Raw genomic sequence first — 19,681 nt, forward strand, 5'->3', positions numbered from 1 at the left:
AACTTTGACCACCGCATCGGTGAAGAGCAACCCCAGTGATGCTTTGGGGACGTTATTCACAGTGTCCGGGGCCGAGCACTGATTACTACCTATTGAGTATCCATTCTTATCAGGATCTTGCTTGTCTGTTTAAATTGGTTAAAATTTAGTTAATATTCCTGGAGGTGAAAAGGAAATTATGTTTTCCCCCTCCTGCAGGTGTGTTTCTTCCTTGAGGCAATCTTGCTGTGATTTTCACATCAAGAAATAGTGTGTGTGTGTGTGTGTGTGTGTGTGTGGCATATGCCTGGGGGTCTAGATAAGGAGACAAGGAAGGAGAAGATCTCGCCTACAAGTTGCAGCTGGATGGGCCTGGGCAGCTCTCATCTGAGGATATTTTCCCATTATAAGGAAATGCAGACATGTGGGAGAAAAGACTAGCCAGGGATAAGGTTACCTTTTGGTGCAGACAGACGCCGAGCCTCATGGAGGGGTTATCATACCGGGATGCATCGCCTTGGGTTTCGACACTCTGGCCCGCATTCCTCCCTGCCATCTTCTCAGATGATAAGGGGAGCGCGAGTTCAAGAGGCCCCAAAGCCTCTGCCTGCAGGGGTCGCTCTAGGAGCGCGGCCCGCCCCCTCCTTCCAGGCCCCCGCCCCCGGCCCCGCCTTTCTCGGGATCCGCCCCCGCCCGGTTGGGCCCCTCCAGCCTCTCCGCGCAGCCGCCGCCAAAGCCCGGAGAAGTGGAATATCGCCGGCGCCGCTCTCTGAGCGGGACTCGTGGAGCGGCACTGGGCATGCTCAGTGGCCAAAGCCAGTCCTGGTCTCAAGTAGGAAGCTCGTGCGCTGTACCCGCAGCTGATCCTGGCACTCCTGGCAGGGCGAGACTGGAGCAGAGCTGCCGGGCGCCGGAGCCGAGGCGAGCGCCGCGCGCACTGCCGGTGAGCCCTGCTTTCTTCCTTGCTTTTGCTCTCGACCCTGGGGCGGCCCGGGAGTACTGGTGAGAGACCCGGGCAGCGGCAGCAGCTTGCGGCGAGTGGCTGCGCGTAGCCGGGGCGGCTGCTGCTCTCCTCCCGGCCCCGAGGGCTGCGCGGCCACTGCCTCTGGCCCAGCCGCAGCCACAGCTGCAGCAGCTGCCACCGCATCTGCAGCGGGCGTCTGCTGCGGAGTCCCGTGCGCCCTGCGCCCGCGCCGCAGGGCTGGGTGGCACGGCGCCCGCGGGCTCACTCCTTGACTCCATCCCTCTGGCTTCTCGGCGCCCTCTTTCCATCGGCAGCCGGGGCTTTGCAGGGCCTGGGGCGGGGGAGACAGGGTTGGAGGGGTTGCGCCGGGCGGGGGCTGCGGAGGGGAAAAGTGAGGGTGGGCGCCGGCGGGGAAGAGCGCACACCCCCTTGCCCTGGCACCGGCCTCCGCTGTGCGGCTGGGCTCTCCCCGTGCGGCAGCGCGCTCCTGCCGGGGAGTTGAAGACCGAGCTGGCTTATAGGGGATTCAAAGGGGGAAAAGTTCATTTCCCCCTCGGAGGCAGGGAGCGTTTTAACTAGAAAATGGCTGTGCGAAGGGGACCGAATCAGGGAAGCTGGTCCTGAAATCCCCTCCGCTGCCCGCCGGGCGGAATGGAGGGTTGAACGCTAGAAATGACATTTGTGCGATGAAAAAGATTGCTGGGCGGAGGGAGGGGTGCGGAGTCCCATAGAAACAATGAAAGGTGATCTTGATGTCGGCGGAGAGGTCTAGAACTGAGGGGTCAGGGGCCAAGGGCCGAAGGAGCGTGGGACCTGGATTTAAAAAAATCATACATTGAAGAAATCAGATTTAGAGTTGTGGCCGTTTTGTAGTTAAGTTCAGCGCTGTTTAGAGCCAGGACTGTCCCAGACGGTTTTGGATGGATTGAGTGGTTGGGGAGGACCAACACTGAGAGGAGAATAAGGTCAGTGTTGGAAGCTCAGACAAGATTGGGCGCAGGTTTTTTAGAAGTCCCTCAGTCACTGGCTTTACATTGCGCCTGATGACTTAGGTAAAATACTCAAAGGATTATCATAAAATGATGCCAACAGTGGTGTTTGAATTCCAAGAAATGAAGAAACTTTGTGAGGTTGGCATTGGTTTGTCATTTGTTTTAATATTTCACCGATTTAAAAAGCAAACAGTGGCATCCTGATCCGTTATTATGGATTTGGTTCTCTTAAGTCTTTGGTTTATTTTTCTTATCATGGATTTATACTTCAAATCTTGTCTTTAATTAAATGGCCATGATAATTAAGAAAATCTGAATTCGGGTAGATGGCCTTTCAGGAAGGGGGATTTCTTTGTGAAGCCGCTTTGTTGTGTTTTCAGTTTGTAGCTTGAAAGCAGTTATTTGTTCAACAGTTGTTTATCGTAACTTGCACAGTCCTAGAAAGGGCACTGTTTTGAAAGGATGACATTTGTCAGGAGGATGAGGAACGTCCACGCTGGGGGAAATGCTGAGAGAACACAGGTGGCAGTAGAGTACATTGGTCCGGTAGTCAGAACACCTGGGGAAAACAGATGCAAGGTTTCTATAGCTGTCCTTTGGTCATCGGCTTATTATATGACCTTGAAAAATCACTCAGGGTCTTCCTAGGCTGGGCTTGGTCTAGATATTTGCTCAGGGCCTTTGAGAAAGAACTCTAAAGTTGAGATCCTTTTCCAGGGAAGGTGTTTACTTCTTTCATTCTCTCTTCAAAAGGATACTTTTAACTAAGTAATTCGTCTGCAGGGAGCCAGCAGGGTCCCCTTTTCTGAAACTTCTATAAAGTGGTAGTGGAAAAACTTGATGAGCTAAAGTGTGAAAGACTAGCTTTTTACAGTTAACTGCAGTAATAAGAATACTGACTACAGAATCATCTAGGAAAAGTCTACTAAATAGTGCAAGAATCCACGTGTACAAAGATGAAATATTTTAAAACTTAACTCTTTTTGTCATGTTTCAACTTTTTGATGACTTTTTTTTCTGCCACCAGAGAAACAAAAACAAACATCAAATTCTTTTTTTTTTTCCTCTCTTTTCTGTTACAGTAGGAATTAATACTGAAAGGCTTGCCATTGTACTAGAACAGTGATATGTTGATTACCCTCATTTCAGGATATCTAAATTTGTCTTTTAAGAGAAATGGAATGTTGTCTCTCTATACCTTCTTCAGTTATGCTTTTAAAATATTCAGTACCCTGATGATATAACCCCTTAAATTTTCCAGGGGCACAGGACAGACTTTTAGTAAAGTATTGTAAGAAGATATTACTACTTATGTGGGTGATGGTTATTTTCCTATCCTAAGTTGAGGAAAATAGCATTTGTTCATTATTTACTATGTGTCAAGTCTGATATTGAGCTTCTTACATATCTTATGTGTCAGCATCTTTGACATAAATGTCTGCTTCCCAAGAAAGTCCCTCTGAGGAGGTGGACAGTCTTTTGCTTGTACAGCAATAGAACTTCAAAGTTTTATTTTATATGAGACTATCTTCAACTGTTTTCATTATTATTCAATAAGCATTCTCTTGTATAACATATTTGTTATTTAGAATTAGATTTGATTGGAACAGCATGTCTTCAAAATGATTTGAATGTTTTTAAGAAGCCTCCATCCAGGTTTAAAAACTGTTTTATGTTCATTTATTTTCAACAATGTTGTACTACCAACAAATAAGTGTAAGGAAGATAAGCCCAGATTACCCATTTTAATTTTATGTGTTATTAGTGCATATGCTGCATGTTGATATATGTTGATGGTGTTTCTTTCGGTTGAAATAGTTTGTCAAAGGCAGAGTGACAGATTCTCCATAATAAAGGGTCTGGTGGGATTTGACGAAAAGACCACCAACCAGGGACTCCTAAGACTTGCCTTCTAGGCCAGGGTCATCCACTACTTAAATTTGCTGTGTGACCTTGGGAAAGTCAGTTCACTTCTTTGGATCTCAGTTTTCCCATCTGTAAAATGAGAGCATAACAGTAGAAAGCACCCTCTGGGTGTCTGTTGGGCCTTCATGTCCCAGTCCAGGGGCCTGTGATGCATCCATTTGGAAAGGGGGACTATATAGATAAAACCTTAGATGAAGCCGATTTTGTTTCACTAAGTCTGGCCTGTCCTGCTTTGTGGAATGCCTTTCCTTTTTTTGGCCAATTCCTATGTCCATTCTGGTTTTTATTTGTCAAAGGATGGTGGTCATAACATTAACTCTTTGTGGCGCTGCCAGGTTTAGGTAGGAGATAAGGTAATGATTAGATTTGGGTAGAGCACCGTAGATATTTGAAACTGTTTTACAGAATCTTCTGAGGAGACACTGTGCTCTTGGGCATGCAGGTAATCCAAGGAATAAGTCTCCTCTGGGGCTGTAGAGGAGGCTGCCCTGTACCTTGGTTGCCGGGGCCTACCCATGTGAAATTTGGACAAACTTTTCCCATGTCCCTGTCCTGTCGATTCAGCTGTTGATCAGAATTGCAGCCCTTGGTCTCTGGAATAAAATTATCATTATCAGTTCATGTTAGCACCATCGCTGTATTGAGCAGGTGCTGTATTGATCTGCTGCCGTAATAGCAGGAGTGATGGCTGTCGGAATGCAGCTATGTGAACCTCTCTTCTGGCAAGCCATGATGATGGGGCAGAGAGCAAAGGAAACCTGGTGTTTGTAGTGTACTCTGCTTTTAAGATGGTCACAAAACTCAGCCTCATTAACGTTTAAGTGAGGCAGGTGAAGAGAAGCCAGAGGTGTCAGCGTTTAAATAAGTGATAATAAATAGTAAGTCTAGAGCTTCTGATCATAACTAGGCTCCAGTGTTGCTGGGCCCGTGGTAGGAGCGGGGCAGTAACTGCGAACACCAGGTGAGAGCTGGCAGAGAGGAAGGACATGGAGGCTAGGAAGTCAAGTCATCACAACTTGGCAAGAAGTAAGAAGGCTTGGTCGGTTTAAAGGTATGAGGCCATTGTGTGTAGAGTTACAGGAGACATTCCCTCCGTACATAACCGTATTTCCATAATATTTGGATCCTACCTAGTCTTCTAAGCATTGAACAAATGCTAGGGCAGGCATTACTTTTACAAGCAGGAAAAAAGTCACAATGTATCACTTATTGGTGTATAAAATGTGCAGATGCATATGGACAGCTATGGAAAGAGAACATGGGAAAAGTGAATGGTATGGAATTATGGATTAAGGTTTTTCTTTATTGTTTGTGAATGATTTGGTCATTGTAAATAAAGCGAGCCATTCTATCCTTTGCCTCTTGTGAAAATCTTGCAAAATTTTGTCTGCTAGGCGATAACTGAGGTTTTTGCAGTGTAACTCTCCTGGAAAGTATGCTTCAGGAATGCTTGGAGTAGGAGGCAGAATGGTTTGTTTTGATTTTTACCTTTCAAGTTGACTAAAACGAATGCACTTTTGGAACTGAGCTAGGAGAAGTGTGTGCTTTGGAGGACAAGGTTGGGGAGAACTTGCAGAGCTCCAGAGAGTGAAGGGAAATGCTGTTGTTGAAGAAGGAAGACTTGGCATTACCGGTGGTATGGAATGCAGCGTTTCCCAAATCGCTGCCCTATGAATCGGAGCTTAGTTTCTACACAATATGAAAGTAACTGAGTGTCTACTATGTGCACATCACAGTGCTAGGGCTGTTGTCTGTTGGTCAGGTTTCCACTCTCCTTATCCAAGTGATGATGATGGCAGTGTAGTGAATATTTCATAAGTGTGTTCAGATTAGATGTGTCCTTTTCTCTGAGATTATATCATTCGGATATGGGAGTAAGATTTCTTTTACAAATTGATGGGAATATTTTTATTTGGCAGCTTAATGGTCCATGAAATTGATAAATCTGGGAATCTGGGCCTGAGATGTAGAGAGCTCTGCCCTCAGGATCAAGTTGAATAGTGGAGGCCAGGCCAAACTGGAGCTTCTGGGTGGGCTGATGGCGCCTCCAGGCCTTCCAGGAATGTGGAGTCACTGGTACAGACCCAAGGTCCTAGGAGCTGAGAAGAAGCTAATTTTGAAAGTGCTCTGGGAACCAGCGAGTATTTTTGAATTATAGCCCAAGAATGACAAGGAAAACGCCAAGATGAAAGATGAGGTTCTGAGAGAGCAGAAAGGACAAGGGACTGAAATGTGAATTTTTGCAGGCTGGGCTGCAAAATGACACATCTTGGTTTTTTGTTTCTTTGCATACAGGCTTCTTTTTGCCCAAACAGCATGCTTTAGCAATTCAGGATTGGTGATTCTAGGAAATGCTGATGGAGTTACAGCCATAGAACCGGGAGTTGTGTTATAGCCGGCTTGCTTTGGATCTCTGTAGTGCCATGCCCTCCAGGGTGAGCCTTGATAAGTCACTAGAGGAAGTTTAAGAATAATTTGCTCATGGAATTGGTATTATTCACCTTTAGTTTGAGTTGCTGTTAGTGGGTGGGAGGAGAAGAAAAAAAAATATTATTATTATTATTTTATTTTATTTTTTTTGCGGTACGCAGGCCTCTCACTGTTGTGGCCTCTCCCGTTGAGGAGCACAGGCTCCAGACGCGCAAGCTCAGTGGCCATGGCTCACGGGCCCAGCCGCTCCGCGGCATGTGGGATCTTCCTGGATCGGGACACGAACCCGTGTCCCTTGCATCGACAGGCGGACTCTCAACCACTGCGCCACCAGGGAAGCCCCCAAATTATTTTTGAGTTTTAAATAGTAGCTTAAGGAAATAGGTAATGTATTTTCAGATAATACTTTAAAAATCTGTGCTTAGTAATATGTGGATCTCACTGGTTGTAATAATAATATATTATTAATATTGTGGATCTCTTCGTGCAAAAAGCTTTACAGATGTTGCCCTATTTAATTCTTACAAAATACTGTAGTGCTATTCCTATTTTAGAGATGAGGAAACTGAGGTCCTTTTCACTAAAGGCTACACAGTGAACAGTGATGCTTGCCTTGGAACTGTAGTCAACACAGAGGAGTCTATGGTTTGCTGAGGAGCTGCTAGGGTGAAGAAATAACATTTATTAATTAAGGGCCACCTCTGCCTGGTGCTATACGGGAAACATTTCACTTTGTCTTTTGGGGTACCCTCTTCTTTTTTCCCTTTTTATAGGTGAGGAAACTCTGGTTCAGAAACATTAAAGCACTCACCCAGGCCCTAAACAAAGCCTGTATTATTATTTCTACCACAACATGAAACTTTCCTAGATTCAGCCTTGGGGAGAAGGTGAAAATTTCTCCTTTTGTCCATTTTCAAAATCCCGTTAACCTAAACCTGCATGCTTAGTGGTGGAGCTGTTGCCTCCAGATTATGGCCCCCATGTGCATTTCTTTCGTCCGAACACAAATTGAATAGTTGGAAAATCCAAATATAATTTCTAAATATGTCTGAAACTAAGGGTTGCTGTGTTGAATCTCTCTGGGCAGATTCCAGTTTAGGATATTTCTATTGTAAATAAAATACACCAGAATCTGATTAGTTGTCACATGCCAATCATGAGGCAGTGTTGGGGTGACAGAGGCCTTTGATGACTTCAGAAAGTTGACCTGAGGATTTCAGGGCCTCTCCAGCAACCCTGAGGCTCACTTGAGACTTCTGGCTGCTAGAGAGAGGATGGTGGGTACCCCTTTCTGGGAGCATCAGGCTCCTGCTTGATGGCTTTGTTCTTACCTTCTGATCTTCACTTGGTTTCCCAAGTAGACCTTTGTCCTGGGCTATAGAGTCAGCCAGCAGACCTGCCACATTGAGTGTCTTGATTTGCTGGGCAGTACTCTGTATCAGTGGAAGTTATGAATAAATAGAATTTCATTACGAGTTAGGTTTCTTGAGTTGATTCATTCTTGAGTGAACAAATAAAACTGAATTTTTGAGTAGAACTGAGGCATGGTCTGGACTCACAGTGATCTCAGAGGGGCGTAGATACTTCGGGAAACACTGATTCAACCTTGCATCCTGAGCAGAGCCTCTTATCCTCCCCGATAACCAAATTTTATTTTTTTATACCTTTTCCAGATCACTAGTGCAGACAGACATGCATTCATTTGGGTACACTCAGAAACTTCGGCTTCGTTTGTCCATGCCTTTGTTCAGCAAATGTTTATTGAACACATACTTGGTGCCAGGTACAGTGGGAAGTTCAGGAAGACAGAAGGGAATGTACCAGAGTGTCAATATAAGGTGCTTCAGTAGAGGCATGTGTGTGAGACTCTGAGGGAGGGGAGAGTAGGGAGGCCTTACAGGCCTTATAGGAGCCGTGGCAAAGGACTGTGGCAGAACCTGCTACAGAAAACCCTTCAGCTGTCTCCTTTTCCATTTTTCTTTGGCTTAGTGGAAGTGTTGTAGCCTGCTTCTTCTATCCAACACCTAGGATTTGCCACTGCTTCTATAAAGGACCTAGAGATTTGGCCTTTCAAATCTCTGTAGCTGTGGTTCTCAGAGGGGGCAGTTTTGCCCTCCGGGGAACATTTGGCAGTACTCCCTGGAAACATTTTTGATTGTCATGATTGTGGAAGAAGTACTGCTGGCATCAAGTGCGTGGAGGCCAAGGATGCTGCTAAATATCTTGCAGTGTGTGCACAGGACAGCCCTATGGGAAGGCAGTTGAAATTTGGTGGTTACCAGCCAGACTTTTAGGATTCCAGTACTGCTCTGCAATTTCATAGCCATGTGATCTCAGACACCACAGTTACACTTGGACAACAGAATTACACAGTGCCTCAGTTTCCTTATAATGTGGTAGTTATGAGGCTTTTGTGAGGTAAAGGGCTTATGACAGTACTTGGGGGAGTTCCCTGGTGGTCTAGTGGTTAGGATTTCGGTGCTTTCACTGCTGTGGCCCAGATTCAATCCCTGGTCAGGGTAAGCCAAAAAAAACAGCAAAAAAACCGCAAAACAAACAAAAAAACAATACTTGGCATAAAGTAAGACCTTAACAGCTATTATTATTTTTAGTTTTAAGCAAAAACTTTAACTTTTGTCTCTGAAGAGCTTGAGTTTGGAGAATCCAGGACAGCTGAGCTTATGGCACCGCCTCTCAGTATGCTTTGGGGTAAGAATTGACCATTGTTTTTGTTTCTCTGGTTCCTTTTTGTCCATGGGTTTTATTTTCCACTGTTACCACCTCTTGATTCTAGGACTTTCCTTTGTCTTTCATCCATTTTTTTTCCCCAGGGACCCAAATTTATGCCTTTAATGACCCTTCCCCCTAGAGGGCTGAGAAATATATTTATGATTTTCCTTAGCTCTGTCTATTTTGGGAATGGTGAGAAAACGGGAAGAAGGTCAAGGGAGATGTTGCATTACTTCCTGATGGTCACAGCTCCCTTCTTTATAAAATTCCATGCAGGATTGAGAGGCAGGTGGTACCGTCTGCTTAGTAACTCTTCCCTCTACGCCCACCAGCTCCACCCCCAAGTTAGGTGCCTGCTATTTCCAAAATACCCTGTAATTGGGTCAGAGCATTATCTGCCTGCTGAAAATCATTTCTAAAAATCAAAGTAAAGGCTCAGTCTGTCTCAGAGGGATTTGAAATGTCTCTGTCCTCTATCTCTGGGCTTTGCAGAGTTGTTCTGAAAACAAAAGAAAGCAGACTTGTTATCTCGATTAGGTGGCAGTCTCTCTGTGGCCTAGAGCAGTGTCATATTTTCACTTGCACATGCGCTCAAACCATGAGTCCTTTCTGACTTTCAGCTGGAAGGTGAGCTTGTGGACTCCACACAACAGATCAAATTTACTGTTGAATTTTTTTAACGTGATTGACTTGTAAAGGTTTTCATTCAGTGTTTTGAATGGTATCAACAGACTAGAGAAAAATTAAGTTCAGTTGATATAGGTTTCTAATTTCCTTCCCCATGACACTGTCCTCTCTCCCTAAATGAGAGCCGTGGCCTCTCAGTGGCCTCTCGGCTTGTCCAGCTCCATTCAATCAGTTTGGCTTTCCAAGTGCTGGGCGCTGTTCCAAACGATGCGCATGGAAACTGACTGGGATGGCCACTGCCTCTGACAGCTAAAGAACTAGCTACGGTAAAATGCGATGTGTGCTTCCCAGATCAGCATCTGCTCTGCCTGGGTGTGGGGTGTGTGTCAGGCAAGCTTCCCAGGAGAAGGGATGCTCCATCTATCCCACCGCACACCTGGCCCTTCCTTCTCTGCCGCTGTGTAAGGCGCCCCTGACTCCCAGCTCCGAAGTGTGCCTCCACTTCCTTCCCACCGCTCTTGCCTCTCACCTAGGAGGCTGCAGCTCCTCCTCCAGGGCCTCTCCCTGTTCTCAACAGGGTCTCCGAGGTCATCTCTTGAGATCTGCAGGCCTGGGCACGCCCACCCCACCCGCAGGGGCTCCTCGACGCCCTCAGGAGGAAGCCCAGCTCCTTGGCACAGCATCTGAGCCCCTCATGGCCTGCTTGCTCTGCATCTTGTGCTCTGAGCTCAGGCCTCACGGTATTTACAACACGACAGTTTTCTCTGGCCTTTTATCCTATTCCCATCGCCCGCAACCATCCCTGCCATCTGTGTGCTCTTTACCTGCTTGACTTTCCTTCCTCCTTGCAGGAAGTAGCTTAATCATCACCCACCTCAGTGTGCAGCAGGATGACCTGAGGGCTCGTTAAAACACACACGGCTGGCCCCACCCCAGGGCTTCTGATGCCATAGGTCTGTGGTGTCTGTAGCCTGATGAAAGCTTGCACTTTAATGATTTCCCAGGAGATGCTGATTCTGCTCGTTTGGGGACTGCACTTGGAACATGGTCACCCAGGAGAGGGTGACTGGTTCTTCTCGCTCCCATGGTGAGCTCCCTCACACCCACTTACATCCCACCTTTGTTAGCACTCAGAATTGTAACCATTTACTTCCCTGGCTCCTTTTCTAGTCCGTAAGCCCTGGAGGGACAGCACTGTGGCTTCTTCATCTTTGAGTTCCCAGTGTTTTGGAAGTCTTGGGTGCTTGATTAACATTTGTCAAAGAATGAGTATGTGAATGAACAAGAATGTTATCGTTCGAGGCTTTGATAAATATGCCCCAGGACATTTTCAGCAGCTAGTTTTCCTGAGAGTTTATCCCCAGATATGATGGTATAGGCTTATAGTATGATGTTAATGGGGTCGGTATGAGTTAACATAAGCCGATTAACTTTGTGGTTTTTGTGTCCAGATTCTAGAGAAGTTTTGGGGAGGGGCTACCTTTAAACCCATTATTGTTTCTGGAGTGAATCAAAATACATTGTTTTCTTATAGTGGCTCAGGATGAAAATATATGTTCACAGGAAATGCAGATGTCATTTAATTTAGCCACAGCATAAGCATGGCCCCTTTATTTGAAATAATAAATCATATTGAACTGAAATTAAGTATAACCAGATGTTTAATCATTTCTCCAAGCCAGAGGGAGGGATAGCCAGAATACTTCATTTCCTTATTCATTCTGGAAATGTTTATTAAGCACTTACTATGTGCCAGTGGGTTCGAGGGGCGTGGCGATGATTAAAACTCTCTCTGCTGTCTCTGTGGGAGGGTCTGTGAAGAAATAGAGACGGGTGATGTGACGCAAAGTGCCTAGGGGGCTCCTTTAGATCAAGTGGTCCTAGTATGTGACTATTAAGCTGTGTCCCTAGTGGCAGTAAGTGATGGCCATGTCAAGATCATGGAGAGGAGCAATTTTAGGCCAGGAGAATGGTACAGAGGGCCTCACTTTAAAACATCTCTTGGTGACAGGGATGATAAGTTAGGAATTTTGGATTAGCAGATACACACTACTATATATAAAACAGATAAACAACAGGGACCTACTGTATAGCAAAGGGAACTATATTCAGTATCTTGTAATAACCTATAATGGAGAAGAATCTGAAAAAGAATACACACACACACACACACACACACACACATAATAGAATCACTTTGTTGTATACCTGAAACTGGCACAGCATTGTGAATCAACTATACTTTAATTAAAAAAAAGATACTCAAGGAATACGCCCCCCCCCAAACGAAAAAAGCTCCTTAAGGAGCCCTTATGATCCTATAGTCCTGAAAACTGGATTGATATCACATTATTATTGTGCCTGGTCATCGGTCATCCAGGCTTCGGCTCCAGGCTTGCTTCCAGGTCCTCTAAAGCAGTGTTTCTCAAAGTGATTGGAAACCTGAGTGATTGGAAATATATTGTGAATAAAGGTTTCTGCCATTAAATTCAGAAAATTGTGTATACCTACTCTCCATCAGCATATTTAAGAAGTCCTGCTGAAAAGAAGTTTGTTAACTTCCTTTAACCCAGCATTGGCCTGTGGGTGCATCTTGCACAGTCTCTTCTGAACTGGTGTTTCTTGGCGCACACCTTGGACAGCCAGCTCTAAAAGTTCTGCTTTGCATGCCCCTGAGAGAACGTTTCACGTGACACAGACTTCTCTGCTCACCCTTCAGTGTTTTCTCATCATTGTGGAGGACTGCAGGATCTTCAGTGGGGACAGCATTTCTTTTATTGGTTTTCCTCATGCCTGATCAGTTGATCAGTCCCACTGGCTTGGGTCCAAAGATAAATGGCATTTCGAGCCTGAGAGATCATTGCTCGTTTGGTGCATTTAGGAGAGGAGCTGGCTAATGGAGACTGGTTTTTGACTTGAATTGTTCAAATTATGACTTCATCTTCTTTCGGGTATCTAGACATTGTCTTGGAGGCCAGCTGACTCTAAGTGGACGGAGGGAGAGAGGAGTGACCAGCTGGAGTTGCTAAGGCTGAGCATTAGGTATGAGAAAAATAAACTTGGGGTCAGACTTGGTTAAGCCTGTCCTGGGATTTTGCTGACATTTTGGAATCTTGAGCCCAACTTAAAAAAATATTGGCTTTTAGATTTTTTTTCTGTTGAGGTGTGTTTAGTTTTGGTCCTACCTGAGGTCAGAGCTGATGGACTAGGTCTGTCTTTGTGAAGAGTTTTATTCTCTGATCATCTTTCTGGTTGTAGTTTGGCACAGAGGCCAGGAAATGGACCAGGTCGGGTGAGCTCACCGAAAATTTTCATTTGAGGGAGAGCCCTGGATGAGTCTTTTTGAAAGAATATTTGTATAGATAGGATAATTCAGAGTAAAAGAGTGTTGGTTCAGTTTTCAGGGATGGGAGGAGGCCCCTATCCTGTGCTGCTGATTTTTTATGCTTGGGGCAACTCCCAGAAAGATACAGTAGGACTTAACTGAGAAGAGGGTTAAAAGAAGCTGCAGATATAGATGGAATAGCCCCCAAAACCCTGCACCCAGGGAAGGAGCCAGTGTGGAGCACTAGGAGAATTAGGGCTGGGGGTCCCTGGGGCTTCCTTCTAGTTCTGGGAATTTAGACTTTGAATTTGCAGTGATTGGTGCTTTTGGGTCCCCCTTGTCAGGGTACTCTTTTCTTGGCATTGGTGCTTTCCCTAAATGGGACAGTACATTTAGTGTGAACAGTAGATTTGTTGCATACCATTGCTGTGGTCAGTATCTCCATGTCTTCAACCATCTATTATCCCGAATTTCAGGGGGAAAAAAAAACCCTGTGTTTGAATTAATCGTATTACAATGATTTGAGCAGAAAATGTATGAGCAGTGGTGCAATAGAAGTAACACTCACCACTCTTATTCATGAGACTTAGCAATTGGGTCAGTGTCGTTTTCTAAAAATGTCTTTTTTTCCAGGACTTGAGGTTATTTGTACTAAAATAAATAGAGGAAGTCTTGCATTCCATCTACTTAATGTATAATGGTCTCCCGATCAAAGCCATCTCCTGCTGACTTGAGTTTTATTTTAGCTTAAATCATTTTCCTTTACTAGTACCAGATCGTGCTGGTATGTGTATATTTTACAAGCTGCAAGTAGAAATAAAAAGCAAAAATAAGATATGGCATTGTATTGAATTTTGTCTTTTTCCCCCTTTTGTTCTGAGAACATGTGGCTTACAAGAAAAACCAATAAAGATAGACGACTGGGGAGAGTGTTGATTTGTGGCATTATTATCTTTATTTCTTGTAAAGAAAACAGGATTTTCATTAGATGCTATTGTGCTGTTTTCCATTGAGAGAGATAATAGTGGGATGGCCCCATTCAGAGTCTATATACATTTTTGCTTAACATTTAAATGATTTTTGTATGAACATTTGTAAAGGTGTTTCTTTCTTTCTGCAGCACCAGCTATTAAACAGTGTGGTGCTATCTTGCCCCAAACAATTTCCTTCCATAGGAGAGCTCGGTGGATACACGTTTTTATGAAATCACATTTGCTTTTCCTTAGTGTTGACCTTGAAAGCTAACTTGAAATGCTTGCAGATAGATCTTTTTGATAGATGGTTAGGTCAAAGGAGGATACCCAATGTGATGTGATTTTTTTTTTTTAACGTCTTTATTGGGGTATAATTGCTTTACAATGGTGTGTTAGTTTCTGCTGTATAACAAAGTGAATCAGCTATACGTGTACATATATCCCCATATCTCCTCCCTCTTGTGTCTCCCTCCCACCCTCCCTATCCCACCCCTCTAGGTGGTCACAGAGCACCGAGCTGATCTCCCTGTGCTATGCGGCTGCTTCCCACTAGCTATCTGTTTTACATTTGGTAGTAGATATAAGTCCATGCCACTCTCTCACTTTGTCCCAGCTTACCCCTCCCCCTCCCCATGTCCTCAAGTCCATTCTCTACATCTGCATGTGATGTGATTTTAAACATTTCATTTGCATAAAGCAAAAGTTCGTGGGAGAATGAATAGAAACAAGTAGAGATTTCACGGTGATGTTGGGGATGACTCGGCCGGCTTTCCCTCTCTTCTTTCCCAGCCACCCTCAGTGTTTCTTATCCTTTTAGCAATGAGTAAAAGGGAAAAACATAATTCTCATGTATTCATTCTTAATTCATCTAAAGGATGTGCATTTCAGGGGTGTTTCTTCAAGGAGACTAACTGGGAATGAAAGAGAACTGGCATCATGCTTAGTGAAATAAGCCAGTCACGAAAGGACAAATATTGTATGAATGTCCTTATATGTGGTGCCTGGAGAAGTCAGATATATAGAGACAAAGTGGAAGGTGGTCGCCAGGGCCTGGAAGGAAGAGGTTATAATGGGGAGTTATTGTTTAATGGGTTCAGAGTATCAGGTGGGGAAGTTGAAAAAGTTCTGGAGATGGATGGTGGTGATGGTTGCACAACACTGTGAATGTGCTTAATTCCACAGAACTGTACACCTAAAAATGGCTAAAATGATACATTTGGTTATGTACACTTTACCACAATTTAAAAAAAAGTTTACCCCCCCCCAAAAATAAAAAATAAAAAGAGAGAGAACTGGTCCTGTGTCCTCACCAGCAGAGGTACCGTGACCCAAGGACTTCTGACTTATTGTCAGTGTGGAACCTGAAGGTGTTCATTTGCACTGGACTGAAGCTGCTGGGGCCTGTTCTGATGTCTGTGCAATCTGCCCCGGGGGCTGAGGCTCTGAGATTGTGTGGGTTCCCAGGACCCCAGGAGCTGGGGAGGGTACAGGTGCCACTCACCGGAACCTGATCCTCAACTCCTGTGTTTTCAAAAGCTTTCTTTAGTGCAGGACTAACACTGATCCAGACAAGTTTGAAATCGTGAATTGGGTATGCTCTATGTGGGTCATGTTTTTGGTCATGTATATTACTGACTTCTGCTTTGAAGATGAAGTGATTTGGTAAAAATTAATCTTCATTGGGATGTCCTCAAAAACTGTGGCACCTTTCCCATCTCTTCTGTTGAGTGTGCCCTCATAGCCAAGTGACCAGCTGGCCTCACCCTTCTTTTGCCTTGTCCATTTGTGGTTCTAAAGAGAGCGTGGACTTCAGATCTAGACAGAGCCGAGTTTCAGTTTGGGCCCTGCCTTGGGATAGGTGGATATAGGTGGGTGCCCTGCCTGAGCCCCAGTTTCTCTCTATGAAATATCCAGAGTGATACCTACCTGGGTGGGAGGGTTTCCTGTGAGAATGTGAAAATGTGTGCTATAAAGTGATCAAGATATTTACTGCCTTGATTTCCTGTTGTTGAAGTCGTTGGTAGGTGGACCAGGCATTTTAGATTAACTCCACATTGGTTACTGTGCTGTGGAAGATGGTCCTTGATCAAAAACTTACATATGTTTAGTATTAAAATATTTAAACATAATTCTTTTAAAGAAGGCTGATGGGGAGATATTTGTAATTGGTAGTAGGTTTTTAATGCTTTATATTCAACTACATAGTCTTGGTGTTTACTGTTACATCCCCCCTCCCCTTTAAGTATCTTCAGAGAATGTGGATGACAGTTCCTCAGTGTCTTTTATGGCTCATATTATAGTTTAATAGGTGTGGAAGACCTACGGGCTGGGATTTGATCCTGGATCGGTCTCTATCAGCAAAAGTTACCTATTTTTTCTCACCTGAAGAGGATCCTGTAGAGATGATAAGGGTTAATGTTTATTGGGCCCCTCCCGTGAGACAGCAGCCACTGGCTGTGATGCACGTGTCAACGTGGAGATCATTTGGCCCCATGCGCCTGTGAAGTAGCTGCTGTAGTTATCCGCAGATACAGGTGGGGAAGCTGAGGCTCACCCAGTTTGTCCCAGGGCACACAGCTAGAGCAGGTGATAGGATTGGGCTGAGTGTCGATTATGAGGACAGAACTCGGCATGGGGAAGGCACTCGGTAAATGTGAATGCAGATGCTTGAGTACACACACATACCCTTAAATTGATATTTCCCTGAGATGCAAGAGCTACTAAGATTGCAAAATCAGGAAATACCCTGGGAAAGTAGAGAGAGTCTAAGGACCAACCAGCATGAGAAAGCTTGTGTCAGGGCTTCCCTGGTGGTGCAGTGGTTGAGAGTCTGCCTGCTGACGCAGGGGACACGGGTTCGTGCCCTGGTCCGGGAAGATCCCACATGCCGCGGAGCGGCTGGGCCCATGAGCCATGGCCGCTGAGCCTGCGCGTCCGGAGCCTGTGCTCCACAATGGGAGAGGCCACAGCAGTGAGAGGCCCGCATACCGCAAAAAAAAAAAAAAAAAGAAAGCTCGTGTCAGAAACACAAACTGTGTTTGGTTGTAATTGTAGCTGCTTTGCATTTCTTTCTATTTGCTGTTTGAAACAAAGAAAATGTCTATACTCTCTGTAGGGTGATGTATACTTTCAAAGGATTGTAACTGGGGTTGTGATGTTTTTCTTGAGGAAAAAAATCAGTTATTTCTTTAATCATTGAGGATTCTGTCCTGAGAATGCGCTCAGTATAATTAGAGAGGATAAGCTCCAGCCGCCAGGGGTGAGCAACTGGCGGTCTTGAAATGTTCTGTAAATATATTAGTCTGAAAATTGCATTTTAATGCAGTGTACTAGCAAAATTGAATTTTACTTGCTAATTTATTCCATGTTAATAGTGGCCTTTTTCTACAGGAAGCCTGTTACTTTATTTTTAAAAATATATAGGTCATTTGTTTCTTCCAAAATAATTGAACGATCTTTTGGAATAACCTATTAGTACTTCCACTTCTATTTGAGCCAGGATAGTGATGGAATACAAGAAAGCAGATAGAATTTCAGGTCAAGAATTTGATTTTAGGAGATATCATTTTCCCTATGATGTTTGCTTTGACTAGCTTTGGTGTACTGTGCATCCTGATTTAAATGCTATATTTTGATATTTAAAATGAGTTAAGGCAACTTTGTGGTCCTTTTTGCCATCTAGGTGATGCTAGTATAATAAAATGTATTCATTGAATTAGTTATCAATAATGTCATCTAAGAAAACCATCTCAAAGATAATTCCTGAGTAGTGAGTTGGTTAACAATTATTTATGCCAGAGAATTTCCCCAAATCTGTTTTAATAAACAAATAAATAAATAAACAATTTATTTATTTGGCTGTGCTGGGTCTTAGTTGCGGCACACAGGATCTTTAGTTGCGGCATGCAGGATCTTTAATTGTGGCATGCGGGCTCTTTTAGTTGTGGCATGTGGGCTCTTAGTTGCAGCATGTAGGATCTAGTTCCCTGACCAGGGATCGAACCTGGGCCCCCTGCATTGGGAGCATGGAGTCTTAACCGCTGCACCACCAGGGAAGTCCCTAAAGAGCCAAATTCTGAATTAGCCTGTTTTGGAAATTTCTGGTTGTTTCCTTAGCATACAGAGAAAATCAGGCTTCCAGTGTGTGGTAAAGGTATTTCACATGATTGACAGATAAAGAAAGCACAGTTGATGTAGGGTGAATGTGCAAGTTTGACATTAGACTCTGGAAGTATAGGGAAGCTATCAATGGGAGAAATTTGAAACACACCTGTTTACTTGTATAGTTGTGTACTTCATTTCCATGTTCCCTTGAGGGCTAATTTTTGTTAATAAAAATTTGAAGGCCGCATGTTATCTTTAACTGTTAGCTGTAGGCCCCAACGAATCAAAAGAAATGGATACTTCTCTTAAGAGTTTCAAAAGAAAATATCAAATGATTATAGGTCACTATTATAGAATGTTGTTTGGTGATTGTTCATTGGTCAAAATTCAGAAGTATTGCCTTGATGGAAGAAATGGAGAGAGAAATGAAGAGAGTGGGAAGGTAAGCAGATTATAAGTATTTTACTTTAAATTTTTCTGGTATATTAACTGGCTTCCATTCTAGGGAAATACTTGCTTTTTTATGATAAAGTTTCTAATTTACTTAAAATATGTTTACATTTTGATTGTGTTCTGTTTACTTTGTATGTAAAGAAACGCTTGGATCTCAAACATTTAACCCTTGAATCTCAAACATTTAACCACTCCCCTCTGTATTCAAAAGAGTGATTTGAGAGCTAACAAATTTTGCACCAATCAAGAGAATTAACTGGCTAGAAAAACGGAGTCATTTCCCTGCATCTGTGGAGTCAGTTCTGTATAGGGTATTTGTTACCTTTAGAACTGTGTCTCTCCCCTTGTGCACTGCCCTCCCCCCCCCACCAAATACCTTGAAGTCTTAATCTCTGGTACTTGTGAATGTGACCTTATTTACAAAATGGTCTTTGAAGATGTCAAGTTAAGATGAGGTGAAACTGGGGTAGGGTGGGCCCTTAATCCAGTGTAACTGGTGTCCTTATCAGAAGCGAAATTTGGGCATAGACATAGACTGGGAGAATGCCACGTGAAGACAGAGATACACAGACACAGAAGGAAGATGACTATGTGACGATGAAGGCAGAAATTAGAGTTACGCCAGGGCTACCAGAAGCTGGAAGAGGCTAGGAAGGACCCTCTCCTAGATGCTTTGGAGGGCGCATGGCCCTGCCAACACCTTGATGTCAGAATTCAAGCCTCTAGAAGTCTTAAGAGAATACATTTCTGTTGGTTAAGCCACACAGTTTGTGTTTGTTCCAGCAGGCCCAGGAAGCGACAAGACTTTAGAGTCGGACTGCTTGAGTTTGAATCCTGGCTTCACATTCTAAATGTTGTGATCTTGAACCTCAAGTTATAAGGCAAGTTTTTGAAACTCGTGGTGCCTCAGTTTCCTCACCTGTAAAGTAGGACTAAAAAGAATACCTTCCTCATGTAGTCATTTTGAAGATAAAGTAATCTATGTTTAATACCTTGGCAGTGCCTGGTGCTACTACATGTGAAATTCAGTCATTCAAAAACTATATAGAGATGATTTTTGATCCTTCAACAAATATCTGTTGAGCTTCTTTTTTAATGACAAGCCTCATGCTAGACAGTGAGTGTTCAGAGTGAACCCTCATAGATCCTTTAGAAAGAAGATTCCACGTGGCATCTT

General features: G+C 44.0%; 1 protein-coding gene across 18 annotated transcripts in view; it reads left to right on the plus strand.

Annotated features, from left to right (window-relative positions):
- Nucleotides 1-734: 734 nt before the first annotated feature.
- The window catches only part of APBB2 (amyloid beta precursor protein binding family B member 2), a 476,036-nt gene continuing 457,089 nt past the window's right edge, over nucleotides 735-19,681 (plus strand). For 11 of the 18 annotated variants that reach the window (XM_081232472.1, XM_081232474.1, XM_081232471.1 and 8 more), the window contains exon 1: nucleotides 737-922. The gene's annotated coding sequence lies outside the window, so the exon portion shown is untranslated. Of the gene's footprint in view, nucleotides 923-19,681 lie in introns of all 18 variants that reach the window. The other 7 variants (XM_081232466.1, XM_081232467.1, XM_081232465.1 and 4 more) reach the window with 2 other exon arrangements.

This window comes from Mesoplodon bidens, assembly GCF_964165515.1.
Source record: "Mesoplodon bidens genome assembly, chromosome: 1".
Classification (NCBI taxonomy): domain Eukaryota; kingdom Metazoa; phylum Chordata; class Mammalia; order Artiodactyla; family Ziphiidae; genus Mesoplodon; species Mesoplodon bidens.